The following is a 13,715-nucleotide window of genomic DNA, read 5'->3' on the forward strand; positions in this document are numbered from 1 at the left end:
GACTGAAGGAATTGTCCTTGGGCACAAAATTTTGAACAAGGGAATAGAGGTGGATCAAGCTAAGATAGAGGTAATTGAAAAATTACCACTACCTGCCAATGTTAAGGCAATCAGAAGCTTTCTAGGGCAGGCAAGATTCTATAGGAGGTTTATAAAAGATTTTTCAAAAATTGCAAAACCTCTGAGCAATCTGCTAGTGATGGGCTCGAGAGGATGCTATGTTGGTAAAGATTTTCTCAACAAAGTTGCGTTGCAAGTATATCTCTACCGTCAACAAGCCTCGAGGATCAAATTTAGAGAGGAATTTGGTTGTCACAAGTTCAACCCCAATAGAAATAACCGAAGTATTCAAATCTCGGGTCGTCTCACAAGGAATGGGCAAACATGTGCTTCAATATTGGTTAGAATTCCGGGGTTGCAAGTCATGAGCAAGAAAATAAAATGGGAATCTTAACAAGCAAGCAATCTTAAAATGCAAGAAATTAATTCAAATAACTAAGCAAGACATGAGCAAATCCAAACTAACAAGTAACATCCAATATGATTATATTCTAACTAAACAAGTAACTATAACTAAGACAAGTAATTAAGAATTTTGGGTTTTCAAATAGGAATGATAAAAGCAACTCTTGGCTAGGCATGGGAATTGGGATCACCATCCTTGTCTAATAACCATATCTTGACAATTATGAGGAACCAAACTCATTAAGTTTACTTCTATACTTGAAGTACGTCAAACGGTTTGGTCAACATCAACCCATAAGTTCTAACCTCACTACTAATTGACTTAATAGAAGGTTAGCGTCAATGGTTATCAAAGTGACCACTAAGGGCTCCCAAATCATCAAATCCATTAGACCCAATGATTCAAGTTTACCCAATTCCCTTAGCCTAGGCCAAGAGTGAAAAGAACTACTCCATAATCAAGGTAAATAATTCATCAAACACTTGGTAAGCATTAATAAAAGACATGTTCAAATTGCAATTAAATTGAAATTAACAAGTACCCACTAACAATTATCAACATACAATCATCCAAACAGCACAATTAATCATAGAAATCATCAAAGTAACATCAACAAGTCAAGATTCACAACATTCATGAAATGGGTATAAGGTGACAATTGATAAGAATTCATAAAACTAACACAAGATCTAAGAAAAATTATACTAAGGAATTCAAATTAAACTATCAAAACTAGTAATTAACAAGATCCAATTCAGAATTCAACAAGGGAAGATCAAATTAAAAACTAGATCTAGAGAGGAACAAGGGTTTCTCTCTCTAGAAGAACAAAGAACCAAAAAACTAGCTAAAATTGTATCTTAGTGTAAAATGGTTGATCCCTCCCTTTCCCCTAGCATCCTTGCGTCTTTTCCATGCCGAAACAGCTTGAAATTGGGCCTCCTGAGCCTCAGAAATCACTAGGCATGATTTCCTTTAATGAGGTCACGTGCAGCTTCCCGCGCGTGCGCGCCATGCGTGCGTGCACGCCGATTGCTTTTGTGATCCACGCGTGCGCGCCAAGTGCGCGTGCGTGTCGATAGGAATCTTATGATCCGCGCGGATGCGTCCATCCTTGCGCACCGCTTCCAGCCATCCTCATCCACGCGTGCGCATGGAGTGCGCGTGCGCGCCAATGCTGATTTTCCCAAAAATTCAAATCTTCATGTTCCCTCCTTTTGTGCATGCTTTCTTTCTTTCTTCTATGCCATTCCTACCCTATAATTCCTGAAATTACTTAACAAATACATCACGACATCGAATAGCAATAGAAGAGGATTAAAATATGGCAATTTGAAGGCAAAACAAGCATGTTTTTCATCATGGAGCAATATTTGGAAGTGAACACAAAACCATGCATTTCTTGTGAATAAGTGTGAGAAATATTGACAAAACCCCCCAAATTCTACATAATATAAACCACAAAATTGGGGTTTATCATGGTGAGAATAAAAAGACCAAAGATCATGGTGAGAAAGGGTTTATGAAATGCAAACTACCTAAGTAAATGCATGCAACTAATGTAAAATCATCTACCTACTTGGTCAAGGATAAATCTATCCTCCAAGAACACATGTGAGCATATGGGGTGAAAATAGTATGTAGCTCATGAATCCTACCAAATTGGGCAACCCTAAGGGGTGCATATAACTTGCTAGATGAACGCTTGTGAAAGTCGGGAACAAAGAATTGAGCATCGAACCCTCACCGGAAGTGTATCCGCTCTATTCGCTCAAGTGTATAGGGTTCGTCACTCAATCCTCTTATAATCATGCTTTCCAAGATTTGTCTTTCATCTAACAATCAACAATTACTTAATGCATGCTTACAAGTATCATGAGGTCTTATTCATGGGTTGTAATGGGGCTAGGGTGAAGGTAAGGATGTATATGGCCAAGTGAGCTTAAAAAATGAGTCCTTGATTAACCTAGGATCCCACTAGACACATAGAACAACCTGTACAACTATAATACATTACCTTGCTACCCTTGATTAACCTTGTTTTTTTTTTTGATGACCCCCTTTTCTTGGGGCTTTATGTACAAAAGTTTCAATGCATATAGTTCAATCATTCAATACATGAGCATGTTCTCAAATCCTAGAATTTCAATTACACTACAATTATACACCTATATATCTACCCAAATTTCCCAAGTATACCCTCCTAATTGAATGACACACATCCTAACTTACCTAAGTTAATCAAGAATCCAAATTTAGGGACATTCATGGTTTTTCACTTAGGGTTGTTGATGTGCTCTATTTAAGAACAAAAAGGATTTATCATGGGCTTAAAATTGGTTAGCAATGGTAGATAATAGGCTCAAAACTTACATGTTTGTGTTCTTAGCTCAATTACTATGTTTCAAAATACATTCTTAAAGCAAGTTTGCTGCAAAAAAATTTTCAAAAATTGGTAGGGTACCTTAAAACACAGTTTCTTGGGGAAGAAGTTATTGTTTTGACCAAGCAACTCTATAGAAACTAGCTATCATGCAAGGAGTATTTACAAGCAAAACTAACTACACATGCAATGTACTAACAATGTACTAACTACTAAGCAAAAGATAAATCCATGGGTATTGAAAGGAAGAGATTGTTACCCATGGAGATCGGTCGAACGACCTCCCCACACTTAAAAATTAGCACAGTCCTCCGTGCTACAAACAATGCGCAAAGGGCGGTCGGGACCAGAACCATCACTATCCTCTCCTTCAGAGCTTCCATCACTTGGGTTTGAGGTGGATGTGAATATTTCGGGTTCCTCCATGCTAGGGGTAATACATCGTAGAAGCTTCTTGATGTAAGTGTATCAGCGTTGATTGCGCCGCTGATATCTATCAAGCTTCCGGTGTAGATCTTCTATCCTTTGAAGTGTGGATCTTTGCCGTGGTGGTGATGATGAAGTGGAAGGGATAGTAGATGGAAGTGTGATGAGCGGATAATTTATACGCTTTTTGACATTGTTTTTAGTATGTTTTTAGTAGGATCTAGTTACTTTTAGGGATGTTTTCCTTAGTTTTTATGTTAAATTCACATTTCTGGACTTTACTATGAGTTTTTGTGTTTTTCTGTGATTTCAGGTATTTTCTGGCTGAAATTGAGGGACTTGAGCAGAAATCAGATTCAGAGGTTGAAAAAGGACTACTGATGCTGTTGGATTCTGACCTCCCTGCACTCAAAGTGGATTTTCTGGAGCTACAGAACTCAAAATGGCGCGCTTCCAATTGCGTTGGAAAGTAGACATCCAGGGCTTTCCAGCAATGTATAATAGTCCAGACTTTGGCCAAGAATTGACGACGTAAACTGGCGTTCAACGCCAGCCTTCTACCCAAATCTGGCGTCCAGCGCCAGATTAGGAGCCAAAACCAGAGTTGAACGCCCAAACTGGCACAAAAGATGGCGTTCAACTCCACAAATGGCCTCTGCACGTGGAACACTTAAGCTCAGCCCAAACACACACCAAGTGGGCCCCGGAAGTGGATTTATACATCAAATACTTACTCATGTAAACCCTAGTAGCTAGTTTATTATAAATAGGACCTCTTACTATTATATTAGGCATCTTTGGTCTCAGTTTTAATCCATTGTTCATCTTAGGAGACTATTGATCTCGTTTAGGGGGCTGGCCATCTTGGCCATGCCTGGACCTTTCACTTATGTATTTTCAATGGTAGAGTTTCTACACTCCATAGATTAAGGTGTGGAGCTCTGCTGTTCCTCAAAGATTAATGCAAAGTACTACTGTTTTCTATTCAATTCTTCTTATTTCGCTTCTAAGATATCCATTCGCACCCAAGAACGTGATGAAGGTGATGATTATGTGTGACGCTCATCATCCTTCTCCCTTATGAACGCGTGCCTGACAAACACTTATGTTCTACATGAATTAAGCTAGAATGAGTATCTCTTAGATCTCCTAACCAGAATCTTCATGGCGTAAGCTAGAATGATGGCGGCATTCAAGAGAATCCGGAAGGTCTAAACCTTGTCTGTGGTATTCTGAGTAGGATTCAATGATTGAATGACTGTGACGAGCTTCAAACTCGCGAGTGCTGGGCGTTAGTGACAGACGCAAAAGGAGGGTGAATCCTATTCCAGCATGATCGGGAACCGACAGATGAATAGCCGTGCCGTGACAGGGTGCGTGAGCATATTATTCACTGAGAGGAGGGGATGTAGCCACTGACAACGGTGATGTATCACATAAAGCCAGCCATGGAAAGGAGTAAGACCGATTGGATGAAGATAGCAGGAAAGCAGAGGTTCAGAGGAACGAAAAGCATCTCCATTCGCTTATCTGAAATTCCTACCAATGATTTACATAAGTATCTCTATCCCTATTTTATTAATTAATATTCAAAAACACCTTTATCAATTTATATCTGCCTAACTGAGATTTGCAAGGTGACCATAGCTTGCTTCATACCGACAATCTCCGTGGGATTCGACCCTTACTCACGTAAGGTATTACTTGGACGACCCAGTGCACTTGCTGGTTAGTTGTATCGAAGTTGTGAACCATGGTATTGGCATCATGTTCTTGGCGCCATTACCAGGGAAAGAAAGAGCCATGAATTCTACATAATCAAAGCGTAATCACGATTGCGCATACCAAGTTGCTCACGTTGCCAGGGATTGTTCGAGCCTGGACATCACAATTTCGTGCACCAAGTTTTTGGCACCGTTGCCGGGTATTGTTTGAGTTTTCGGCAAGCTTTTGGTCCGGTAACATCAGTGCCAAGTTTGATCCGGCAACAGCACCAAGTTTTTGGCGCCGTTGCCGGGGATTGTTCGAGTTTGGACAACTGACGGTTCATCTTGTTGCTCAGATTAGGTAATTTTCTTTTTGTTTTGTTTTCAAAAATTTTTCAAAAAATATTTTTCAAAAATTTTTCTTTTGTTTTCGAAAAAAAAATGTTTTCAAAAATTTATTCAAAATTTTTAAGAATGAATTCTAGTGTTTCATGAAGCATGTGAAGCCTGGCTGGCTGTAAAGCCATGTCTAAATTCATTTGGACTGAGGCTTGCAATTTGTTATCAAGAGCAACTTAGTTGTTGCTCATCCACCTGCTGCTGATCCATGATCACCTGCTGAAGCTTGCCTGGCCATTGGCCATGTCTAGTGTTTTGGACTGGAGCTTTCTTTGAAGGCTTGGCTGGCTAGTGAGCCATGTCTAATTCCTGGACTGAAGCTTTAGACTAACATGGCAAGATTCCTGGAATTCATATTAAAAATTTTGGAGTCCTTATTTTTCCTTTTTCATATAATTTTCGAAAAAAATCCAAAAAAATTAGAAAATCATAAAAATCAAAAATATTTTGTGTTTCTTGTTTGAGTCTTGAGTCATATCATAAGTTTGGTGTCAATTGCATATGCATCTTACATTTTTTCGAAAATATCATGCATTCATAGTGTTCTTCATGATCTTCAAGTTGTTCTTGGTAAGTCTTCTTGTTTGATCTTGATGATTTTTTGTTTTGTGTCTTTTCTTGTTTTTCATATGCATTCTTGAATTCTTAATGTCTAAGCATTAAAGAATTCTAAGTTTGGTGTCTTGCATGTTTTCTTTGCATTAAAATTTTTTCAAAAATATGTTCTTGATGTTCATCTTGACATTCAAAGTGTTCTTAGTGTTCATCTTGACACTCATATCATTCATGCATGCATTCATTGTTTTGATCTAAAAATTTCAAGCATTGCATCATTTTTCTTGTTTTTCCCTTGCATCATAAAAATTCAAAAAATCAAAAAAATATCTTTCCCTTTTTCTCTCATCAAATTCGAAAATTTGGATTGACTTTTTCAAAAATTTTTAAAATCAAATTGTTTCTCATGAGTCAAATCAAATTTTCAATTTGAAAATCTTATCTTTTTCAAAATCTTCTTCAAAAATCAAATCTTTTTCAAAATTCTTAGTTATTTTCGAAAATTCCAAAAATATTTTTCAAAAATCTTTTTCTTATTTTTATACCAAATTTTCGAAAATAACATAATCAATTAATGTTTTGATTCAAAAATTTGAAGTTTGTTACTTGCTTGTTAAGAAAGATTCAAACTTTAAGTTCTAGAATCATATCTTGTGATTTCTTATGAATCAAGTCATTAATTGAGATTTTAAAAATCAAATCTTTTTCAAAATTAGTTTCTAAAATATCTTCTTATCTTATCTTTTTCAAAAATATCTTTTCAAAATATCTTTTCTAACCTCCTAACTTCTTATCTTTTCAAAATTTGTTTCAACTAACTAACTAACTTTTTGTTTGTTTCTTAACTTTTTCAAAACCACCTAACTAATTCTCTCTTTCTAATTTTCGAAAATATCTCCCCCTTTTTCAAAAAATTTCTTTTTAATTAACTAATTATTTTTATTTTTATTTTTGATTTCAAAAATTTTCGAAAATTACTAACATTTTTCAAAAACCATTTTCGAAAATCACTAACTCTTTTTCAAAATAATTTTCGAAAATTATCCCTCCCCCATCTCATTCTATTTATTCATTCATATCCTAACATCTCATCTCACCTCTCTTCCATCCTCACAGTTGTGTTTCTTCCATTATATTACATTCTTTATCTCCCCCTCTTCTTCCACTTACATAAGGGAACCTCTATACTGTGGTAAAGAGAATCTCTATTATTATTATTATTTTTCTGTGCCCTCTTCTTTGTCATATGAGCAGGAGCAAGGATAAGAACATTCTTGTGGAAGCAGATCCAGAACCTGAAAGGACTCTGAAGAGAAAATTAAGAGAAGCTAAAATACAACAATCCAGAGATAACCTTTCAGAAATTTTCGAACAGGAAAAGGAGATGGCAGCCGAAAATAATAATAATATAAGGAAGATGCTTGGTGACTTTACTGCACCTAATTCCAATTTACATGGAAGAAGCATCTCCATTCTTGCCATTGGAGCAAACAACTTTGAGCTGAAACCTCAATTAGTTTCTCTAATGCAGCAGAACTGCAAGTTTCATGGACTTCCATATGAAGATCCTTTTCAGTTCTTAACTGAATTCTTGCAGATATGTGATACTGTTAAGACTAATGGAGTAGATCCTGAAGTCTATAGGCTCATGCTTTTCCCTTTTGCTGTAAGAGACAGAGCTAGATTATGGTTGGATTCTCAACCCAAAGACAGCCTGAACTCTTGGGATAAGCTGGTCACGGCTTTCTTAGCCAAGTACTTTCCTCCTCAAAAGCTGAGCAAGCTTAGAGCTGATGTTCAAACCTTCAGACAGAAAGAAGGTGAATCTCTCTATGAAGCTTGGGAAAGATACAAACAGTTGACCAAAAAGTGTCCTTCTGACATGCTTTCAGAATGGACCATCCTGGATATATTCTATGATGGTTTATCTGAGCTATCAAAGATGTCACTGGACACTTCTGCAGGTGGATCCATTCACCTAAAGAAAACGCCTGCAGATACTCAAGAACTCATTGACATGGTTGCTAATAACCAGTTCATGTACACTTCTGAAAGGAATCCTGTGAGCAATGGGACGCCTATGAAGAAGGGAGTTCTTGAAGTTGATACTCTGAATGCCATATTGGCTCAGAATAAAATATTGACTCAGCAAGTCAATATGATCTCTTAGAGTCTGCATGGAATGCAAGCTGCATCCAACAGTACTCAAGAGGCATATTCTGAAGAAGAAGCCTATGATCCTGAGAACCCTGCAATAGCAGAGGTGAATTACTTAGGTGAACCTTATGGAAACACCTATAACTCAACACAGAGAAATCATCCAAATTTCTCATGGAAGGATCAAAAGCCTCAACAAGGCTTTAATAATGGTGGAAGAAACAGGTTTAGCAATAGCAAGCCTCTTCCATCATCAACTCAGCAACAGACAGAGAACTCTGAACAAAATGCTTCTAATTTAGCAAATCTAGTCTCTGATCTATCTAAGGCCACTGTAAGTTTCATGAATGAAACAAGGTCTTCCATTAGAAATTTGGAAGCACAAGTGGGCCAGCTGAGTAAAAGGATCACTGAAATCCCTCCTAGTACTCTCCCAAGCAATACGGAAGAGAACCCAAAAGGAGAGTGCAAGGCCATTGACATAAGCGCCATGGCCGAACCTGTGAGGAGAGGAGAGGACGTGAATCCCAAGGAGGAAGACCTCCTGGGACGTCCAGTGGTCAATAAGGAGCTTCCCTCTGAGGAACCAAAGGAATCTGAGACTCATCTAGAGACCATAGAGATTCCATTGAACCTCCTTATACCCTTCATGAGCTCTGATGAGTATTCCTCTTCTGAAGAGAATGAAGATGTTACTGAAGAGCAAACTGCCAAGTTTCTTGGTGCAATCATGAAGCTGAATGCCAAATTATTTGGCATTGATACTTGGGAAGTTGAACCTCCCTTGTTCATCAATGAACTAAGTGATCTGGATCAACTGACATTGCCTCAGAAGAGACAGGATCCTGGAAAGTTCATAATACCCTGCACCATAGGCACCATGATCTTTAAGGCTCTGTGTGACCTTGGTTCAGGAATAAACCTCATGCCCCTCTCTGTAATAGAGAAACTGGGAATCTATGGGGTGCAAGCTGCTAAAATCTCACTAGAGATGGCAGACAGCTCAAGAAAACAGGCTTATGGACAAGTAGAAGATGTATTAGTAAAGGTTGAGGGCCTTTACATACCTACTGATTTCATAGTCCTGGATACTGGAAAGGAAGAGGATGAATCCATCATCCTAGGAAGACCTTTCCTGGCCACAGCAAGAGCTGTGATTGATGTTGACAGAGGTGAAATAGTCCTTCAGTGGAATGAGGACTCCCTTGTGTTTAAAACTCAAGGATCTCCCTCTGCAACCATGAAGAGGAAGCATGAAAAGCTTCTCTCAAAGCAGAGTCAACCAGAGCCCCCACAGTCAAACTCTAAGTTTGGTGTTGGGAGGCCACAACCAAACTCTAAGTTTGGTGTTGAACTCCCATATCCAAACTCTAAGTTTGGTGTTGGAGAGTTTCAACAAAGCTCTGCACATCTGTGAGGCTCCATGAGAGCCCACTGTCAAGCTATTGACATTAAAGAAGCGCTTGTTGGGAGGCAACCCAATGTTTATCTAATTCTTATTTTTATTGTTTTTCATGTTTTCTTAGGTTCATGATCATGTGGAGTCACAAAATAAATAGAAAAAATTGAAAACAGAATCAAAAACAGCAGAAGAAAAATCACACCCTGGAGGAGCATCTGTCTGGCGTTCAGCGCCAGAACAGAGCATGGTTCTGGCGCTGAACGCCCAAAATGGGCAGCTTCTGGGCGCTGAACGCCAGAAATGGCACACAAATGGGCGTTGAACGCCCAAAATGGCCACCAACCTGGCGCTGAACGCCCAGAGTTGGGTACAAAGGCATTTTTACATGCCTAATAGGTGCAGGGATGTAAATCCTTGAACACCTCAGGATCTGTGGACCCCACAGGATCCACTCAGGATCTGTGGACCCCACAGGATCCCCACCTACCTCCACTCACTTCTTTTCACCACTCTCTTTCACACAACCCCATAAACACTCTTACCCAAAAACCCTTCACCAATCACCTCAAACTCTCTTCCCCATCACCTCTTCACCACTCACATCCATCCACTCTTCCCCATAAACCTACCTCATAAACTCCACCTACCTTCAAAATTTAAAACCAATTTCCCACCCAAACCCACCCATATGGCCGAACCTTAACCCCCCTCCCTTCCCTATATAAAGACCTCCATTCTTCATCAAATTCACACAACACACCCCTCTACACTCCTCTTGGCCGAAACCACATCTCCCTCTCCCTCTCCATATTTCTTCTTCTTCTTCTTCTATTCTTTTGTTTATTGCTTGAGGGCGAGCAATATTCTAAGTTTGGTGTGGTAAAAGCATAGCTTTTTTGTTTTTCCATTACCATTGATGGCATCTAAGACCGAAGAATCCTCTAGAAGAGGGAAAGGGAAGACAAAAGCTTCCACATCCGAGTCATGGGAGATGGAAAGGTTCATCTCCAAAGCCCATCAAGACCACTTCTATGATGTTGTGGCCAAGAAGAAGGTGATCCCTGAGGTCCCTTTTAAACTCAAAAAAAATGAGTATCCGGAGATCCGACATGAAATTCAAAGAAGAGGTTGGGAAGTTCTAACAAATCCCATCCAACAAGTCGGCATCCTAATGGTTCAAGAGTTCTATGCCAATGCATGGATCACCAAGAACCATGATCAAAGTAAGAACCCGGATCCAAAGAACTATGTTACAATGGTTCGGGGGAAATACTTAGATTTTAGTCCGGAGAATGTGAGGTTGGCGTTCAACTTGCCATACATGGAAGAGAACGCACGCCCCTACACAAGGAGAGTCAACTTTGGTCAAAGGTTGGACCAAGTCCTTATGGACATATGTGTAGAAGGAGCTCAATGGAAGATTGACTCCAAAGGCAAGCCGGTTCAACTAAGAAGATTGGACCTCAAGCCTATAGCTAGAGGATGGTTGGAGTTTATTCAATGCTCAATCATTCCCACTAGCAACCGGTCTGAAGTTACCATAGACCGGGCCATCATGATCCATAGCATCATGATTGGAGAAGAGGTGGAAGTTCATGAGATTATACCTCAAGAACTCTACAAGGTGGCTGACAAGTCCTCCACCATGGCAAGGTTAGCCTTTCCTCACCTCATTTGCCCCCTATGCAATTCAGCTGGAATTGACATAGAGGGAGATATCCTCATTAAAGAGGAAAAGCCCATCACTAAGAAAAAGATGGAGCAAGCAAGAGAGCCCACTCATGGAGCTCAAGAGGCGTATGAAGCTCATCACCATGAGATTCCGGAAATGCCTCAAATGCACTTTCCTCCACAAAACTATTGGGAGCACATCAACACCTCCCTAGAAGAATTGAGTTCCAATATGGGACAACTAAGGGTGGAACATCAAGAGCACTCCATCATGCTTCATGAAATAAGAGAAGATCAAAAAGCAATGAGGGAGGAGCAACAAAGACAAGGAAGAGACATAGAAGAGCTCAAGGACATCATTGGTTCCTCAAGAAGGAAACGCCACCATCACTAAGGTGGATTCATTCCTTGTTTTTGCTTTCTCTGTTTTTCGTTTTCTATGTTATGTGCTTATCTATGTTTGTGCCTTCATTACATGATCATTAGTAGTTAGTAACTTTGTCTTAAAGATATGAATGTCCTATGAATCCATCACCTCTCTTAAATAAAACATGTTTTAATTCAAAAGAACAAGAAGTACATGAGTTTCGAATTTATCCTTGAACTTAGCTTAATTATATTGATGTGGTGACAGTGCATATGTCTTTTGAAGTTGTTATTTAAGAATGTTAAATATGTTGGCTCTTGAAAGAATGATGACTAGGAGACATGTTATTTGATAATCTGAAAAATCATAAAAATGATTCTTGAAGCAAGAAAAAGCAGCAAAGAACAAAGCTTGCAGAAAAAAAAAATAGGCGAAAAAAAAATGTAGAAAAAAAAATAAAAAGAAAAAGCAAGCAGAAAAAGCCAATAACCCTTAAAACCAAAAGGCAAGGGCAAATAAAAAGGATCCCAAGGCTTTGAGCATCAGTGGATAGGAGGGCCTAAAGGAATAAAATCCTGGTCTAAGCGGCTAAACCAAGCTGTCCCTAACCATGTGCTTGTGGCGTGTAGGTGTCAAGTGAAAACTTGAGACTGAGCGGTTAAAGTCAAAGCAAAAAAAAAAAAAAAAGAGTGTGCTTAAGAACCCTGGACACCTCTAATTGGGGACTTCAGCAAAGCTGAGTCACAATCTGAAAAGGTTCACCCAATTATGTGTTTGTGGCATTCATGTATCCGGTGGTAATACTGGAAAACAAAGTGCTTAGGGCCACGGCCAAGACTCATAAAGAAGCTGTGTTCAAGAATCATCATACTGAACTAGGAGAGTCAATAACACTATTCGAAATCTGAAGTTCCTATAGATGCCAATCATTCTGAACCTCAATGGATAAAGTGAGAGGCCAAAACTATTCAAGAGGCAAAAAGCTATAAGTCCCGCTCATTTGATTGGAGCTATGTTTCATTGATAGTTTGGGATTTATAGTATATTCTCTTCTTTTTATCCTATTTGATTTTCAGTTGCTTGGGGACAAGCAACAATTTAAGTTTGGTGTTGTGATGAGCGGATAATTTATACGCTTTTTGACATTGTTTTTAGTATGTTTTTAGTAGGATCTAGTTACTTTTAGGGATGTTTTCCTTAGTTTTTATGTTAAATTCACATTTCTGGACTTTACTATGAGTTTTTGTGTTTTTCTGTGATTTCAGGTATTTTCTGGCTGAAATTGAGGGACTTGAGCAGAAATCAGATTCAGATGTTGAAAAAGGACTGCTGATGCTGTTGGATTCTGACCTCCCTGCACTCAAAGTGGATTTTCTGGAGCTACAGAACTCAAAATGGTGCGCTTCCAATTGCGTTGGAAAGTAGACATCCAGGGCTTTCCAGAAATGTATAATAGTCCAGACTTTGGCCAAGAATTGACGACGTAAACTGGCGTTCAACGCCAGCCTTCTACCCAAATCTGGCGTCCAGCGCCAGATTAGGAGCCAAAACCAGAGTTGAACGCCCAAACTGGCACAAAAGCTGGCGTTCAACTCCACAAATGGCCTCTGCACGTGGAACACTTAATCTCAGCCCAAACACACACCAAGTGGGCCCCGGAAGTGGATTTATACATCAAATACTTACTCATGTAAACCCTAGTAGCTAGTTTATTATAAATAGAACCTCTTACTATTGTATTAGGCATCTTTGGTCTCAGTTTTAATCCATTGTTCATCTTAGGAGACTATTGATCTCGTTTAGGGGGCTGGCCATCTCGGCCATGCCTGGACCTTTCACTTATGTATTTTCAACGGTAGAGTTTCTACACTCCATAGATTAAGGTGTGGAGCTCTGCTGTTCCTCAAAGATTAATGCAAAGTACTACTGTTTTCTATTCAATTCTTCTTATTTCGCTTCTAAGATATCCATTCGCACCCAAGAACGTGATGAAGGTGATGATTATGTGTGATGCTCATCATCCTTCTCCCTTATGAACGCGTGCCTGACAAACACTTCTGTTCTACATGAATTAAGCTAGAATGAGTATCTCTTAGATCTCCTAACCAGAATCTTCGTGGCGTAAGCTAGAATGATGGCGGCATTCAAGAGAATCCGGAAGGTCTAAACCTTGTCTGTGGTAT

The 13,715-nt window shown here is 39.1% G+C and overlaps 1 non-coding gene across 1 annotated transcript; it reads right to left on the reverse strand.

Annotated features, from left to right (window-relative positions):
- Positions 1-7,715: 7,715 nt before the first annotated feature.
- On the reverse strand, positions 7,716-7,823 carry LOC112753419 (small nucleolar RNA R71). The gene has a single exon (XR_003177807.1). It is a non-coding gene; the product is annotated as a small nucleolar RNA R71 (small nucleolar RNA).
- Positions 7,824-13,715: the final 5,892 nt, after the last annotated feature.

Source organism: Arachis hypogaea, chromosome 15 (assembly GCF_003086295.3).
Source record: "Arachis hypogaea cultivar Tifrunner chromosome 15, arahy.Tifrunner.gnm2.J5K5, whole genome shotgun sequence".
Classification (NCBI taxonomy): domain Eukaryota; kingdom Viridiplantae; phylum Streptophyta; class Magnoliopsida; order Fabales; family Fabaceae; genus Arachis; species Arachis hypogaea.